Here is a 4900-nt window from a genome sequence, read left to right on the forward strand (position 1 = left end):
ACTCGCCCCCTTCTCCCGCATGCCTAATGGCATGTGGTCAGTCAATTCCGTCTCTAAAATAACCTTGCAATTTTAAAAAAAGAGGTAAATAAAATAAAAATAACGCATATAAAATGTAGGAGATTAAAATGTAGGAGATTAGCACTAACACACTTTAGTGGGCATAATTATCAACAAACAAAGCGTGCTGCTGATGCGGGGCCCATTTTGGCCATCGCCAGCCACTTTGCAAAGCTTGGATGGCTCCTCGGCTCCGCCATAGCCATAGCTTCCACCTCTCCTTCTCCTTTCGACATCAACTTTTCCATCAGTACAATCCCTTTTCTTCTATAATTTGAGCATTATTCCTCTACCCTCAGCTGGTACTCGTTCTTAGCAGGTCTCTATGTTGTCAGAACGACATAGATAGAGGCAAAGTTTCCTACGAATTCTGTCTTCCTTTTTTATGTTTATGTCCTCTCAGGGCATTAATCAGCAGTCAATTGGGCAATCGTCATAGAGCGCAATTGTGGAGCTTAATCTCATCAATTATCTTATTTTCTTCATCAACCCTGTTTTTGTTCAAAACCTAGCAAGGAGAATTTGGTGTTTTCTGGTACTTAATGAGGCGAATTAGATAAAGGTTTATTGCTGGTGCAGGCTGACCATGAAGATTTTCTTCTAGGGTCTTTTGTGTAAATCTCTGCTTAAGCACTGGTAAGCATCTCAATTAAGACTTCATTATCCCCTGCTAAGCTCATGATTAAGCTTCTTTGTTGTATTTTCCTTGTCTCATTTGGCAGCCACAAAGGCAAACATTTTGTGTATTGTCTTCATCCACCCCTCTCAGAAGGGTTTTCTAGGGTTTCTTAAGGTTAGGGTTTTGATGGAGGTTTTCTTGGTTTGCACCATATAACTACATCACTTATCAGTTCACAAGCCATCAGAAAGCATCTAACCCATCAAAACCCATGGTGATCCATCATCCTAGATCACATGCCACTATGCCAATGATCATCTATTACCACTAGGTGACATCCAACCCATCATGTTACTTCATATGTCATCTACCATTGGATGACATATGACCCATAATTGGTACACTCTCAAGTTTTAGTTAGCAGAGCCCAAGTGGAAGGCTCCAATGGGTGTCATCTCACCATGTAAAATGACTGTTTTCCTGGTGAGTATTTTACTCCCAAGAGTTCTTCTCTCTGTACATGGCGCCTACACCCCAAAAGACAGCTACCTTATTGCCTGCGGCAGCACCATCGCAATTGCTACCGACTCCAATGGCCAGCAATGGAAAGGTGATGAATCTCCTTCTGGCTCCGCTTCGTCATTTTTAGCTGGAAACCCGCCATCAGTTGCAGCTGCGACTAGCCTTCAAAACCCAAACCTTCCAAGCCCCGTTCCCTTCCTTAGTGCCCGCATTTTCACATCCCCAGAGGATTACTCTTTCCCTGTGACGCCCGGGCGGCATTGGCTGCGCCTCTACTTCTACCCTTTTGCCTATGAGAACTATGATCCCAACAATGCGATCGTCACTGTCGAGGTGGATTCTTACTCTCTCATTAGGAACATGAGCATTGTGCAAGAAATCCAGGCCCTCAACTATGACTACATTGAAAAGGAGTACTCCATCAATGTGACCTCCTCTCCATTGTCTGTGAGCTTCATTCCAGGCAGGGCCAAGAATGCGTTCGCCATGGTGAATGGCATAGAGTTGGTGTCTATGCCGGATGATATATTTGCCAACAGCATCAATGATGTGGATATCTCAGAAGTCATACCGATTGCCATGGGTGCCAGTGCTCTTCAAACCATGTACAGGGTGAACGTGGGTGGTCAAGCAGTTAGTGCAGCAGAGGATGAGTTGTCTCGTGCTTGGGTTACTGACATCAGCTACATCCCCACTGCAGCAACTGGAGTCACAGAGTCTACTCAGCACTCCATAGATTATGCAAGTTTGGATAACTATACTGCCCCTCAAATCGTTTACCAAACAGCCAGAACTATGACAAATTTTAACTCCCTGAATCTGAACTTCAACCTTACATGGAGTTTCAATGTGGATCCTGCTTTCACTTACTACATTAGGCTTCATTTCTGTGAATTTGACTATTCCTTGATAAATCAGAGGGTCTTTGATGTCTATATCAACACAGAAGTTGCGGAAAGGTCTTTTGATGTTAATGCAAAGGCAGGTGGTGAATACAAGGCAGTTGTGATGGATTATGCAGCTTCAATCTCACCCAATGCAGCATGGAATGCTAGTCACATTGTCATTGCTCTCCATCCGACAAATGTCACTGCACCATTTAAGTTAAACTCTATATTGAATGGCTTGGAAATTTTTAAGATGAATGATTCTAGTGGGAATTTGCAAGGCCCCATTCCTCCTCTCATTGTGATTCCCGGTGGTTCCACTTCAACACTGCAGTCTTCTCCGTCTCATGGAGGTCTTAAGCAGCCAATCATTGGTGGGGTGGCAGGAGCAGCAGCAGCGATTGCATTGCTGGTGGCAGCAGGTCTCTTTTGCATGCACTCTTGCAAGAAGAAGGCTGGGAGCCCATCACAAACTTGGCTTCCTTTACCCCTCTTCAGAGGGAATTCTCAGTCACTCTTCAGCAAGGGATCCATGGCCTCTCCTAAGAGCAATGCTGGAAGCTACACATCCTCAGCACCATCTAACTTGAGTCATCACTTCACATTTGCAGAGATTCTGGACATGACCAACAATTTTGATGAGGCCACGGTCCTAGGTGTGGGGGGCTTTGGAAAAGTGTATGCAGGAGTGCTGGATGATGGGACCAAGGTTGCAGTGAAACGTGGGAACTCCGGTTCTGAACAAGGGATCACAGAGTTCCAGACAGAGATCGAGATGCTATCTAATTTGCGCCATCGCCATCTGGTCTCACTCATTGGCTACTGTGAAGAACGCAGTGAAATGATTCTTGTGTATGATTGCATGGCCAATGGCCCTCTCAGAGGCCACCTTTATGGTACTGATCTGCCTCCGCTATCATGGAAGCAAAGGCTTCAGATATGTATTGGGGCAGCCGGAGGTCTTCACTACCTACACACTGGGGCGGCACAGGGCATCATACACAGGGATGTGAAAACTACCAACATACTGCTGGATGAGAATCTTGTGGCCAAAGTATCAGACTTTGGGCTCTCCAAAATTGGTCCCACTCTTGATCAAACACATGTGAGCACAGCTGTGAAAGGAAGCTTCGGATATTTGGATCCTGAGTACTTCCGCAGGCAACAGCTCACAGAGAAGTCAGATGTATACTCTTTTGGGGTGGTGTTGATGGAGGTTCTGTGTGCAAGGCCTGTAATAAATCCCACTCTACCCAGAGAACAGATTAACCTGGCTGAGTGGGCCATGAAATGGCAGAAGAAGGGGATGCTATATCAAATCATTGACCCGTACCTTGTCGGGAAAATCAGCCGGGAGTCACTGAAAAAGTTTGCCGAGACGGCAGAAAAGTGTCTTCGGGATCGTGGCTCCGATAGGCCGACCTTGGGGGATGTCCTTTGGAACTTGGAGTATGCCTTGCAACTCCATGAATCTTCGGTGGAGAAAGCACTGGATGACAGCAACCCTCGAATAATGGAGATGCCGCTTCACATCCCGGTGACAAGCGATCTTGACGACAGCTCCGAGGTCAAGGGCAAAAATAGCACAGGGAGCTACAGCAGCACAAGAACTTTAAACTTGCTAAGTGAAGATTCAGATGATGCTACCATCAGTGCAGTCTTCTCTCAGCTGGTCGATCCTCAAGGAAGGTAGAGGGCTTTTCGAACGTCTTTATGGCACTCTACAGGACGCATATGATCACAATTTAGAATTAAGTTGGGCTAGTGTAATATTGTACATAGAACTACAAGTTCTAGAGGATTAGCTGCAGCATTGTTTCAATCATTGTATGTTACTACCTTTCGATGGTTTCTCTAGTTTCTCTTCTTGAAGAGTGGAAGGCTTAAAAGTCTGGTTACACACAGCCTGGGCACGCTCCGTGCTGGTGGGGTGGGCACCCAGGCTGAGGCACCCCCTTTACACAGTTCTAGTCAGAGAGGTGGAGTTTTAATAGCGAACCAGCCTCCTGGGAGCAAGCTGACATGCTCCTTGGATACCGTTATCGAAAGATGGGAATGAAGACAAATGATTTCCTTTATTCTTATTCACATATAATAATAGCCCACATGTACACAAATGTGGAAAGGTAGACATCTATTCATGCATAGAACCAATGTTGGATGAGCAAAACCATAAATGTATGTTTTGTAGTTTGGAATTGAACTCAATTCACCCGAAGTGTATCGATTCTAAAAGACGGACTTTCTTGGATAGTGTCAAAAGGTGTGTGCAATGGTTTTGGCAAAATTACAACAGGGATGGCCTACTACCTTGAGAACAATGTCTCATTCACACATGCATGAGATTGGTCTACATCGAGTTTGTTAAATTCTATTGAGGACACAAAGTAAGTTGGATACATGGTGGTTTCGGTGATTGGTGCATGCAACAGGAAATCCTTGAACAAATGATTTATGCTGCATTGACGATAAAATTGTCCCTACCTCACCTTGTTGGGATGTTTTATACACCTAGGGTTTTCTTAAATTGTATTGCTCTAAGCTATAGCTATCTTTTGACACATCGCTGCAATGCATGTCACCCCTCTTGGGATACTTATATCACTCTCTACCCCTCTTGGCCATGGATGCTACATTAACTTGGTTATGCCTTCCCTGATTGCACTTTTTTCACATTGCACTTGTAGTTGGCAAGTCTCCAACCCTTGTTAAGATATTAGAATCTCTTGGTGTAGTAGAGGCTGATTAGCTATGTGATACTCATTGCAAATGTAACATTGCATAGTTGAAGCCTTGGTGATGGTGGAGTGGT

At 44.8% G+C, this 4900-nt stretch overlaps 1 pseudogene across 1 annotated transcript; it reads left to right on the forward strand.

Moving 5' to 3' along the window:
* The first annotated feature begins 233 nt into the window (after nt 1-233).
* LOC147618863 (receptor-like protein kinase FERONIA pseudogene) lies at nt 234-4395 on the forward strand (annotated as a pseudogene). Its single transcript, XR_015261990.1, has one exon. The product of XR_015261990.1 is annotated as a receptor-like protein kinase FERONIA pseudogene (transcript).
* Nucleotides 4396-4900: the final 505 nt, after the last annotated feature.

This window comes from Cibotium barometz, chromosome 34 (genome assembly GCF_041138505.1).
Source record: "Cibotium barometz isolate CiBa-2024 chromosome 34, ASM4113850v1, whole genome shotgun sequence".
Taxonomy (NCBI): Eukaryota; Viridiplantae; Streptophyta; class Polypodiopsida; order Cyatheales; family Cibotiaceae; genus Cibotium; species Cibotium barometz.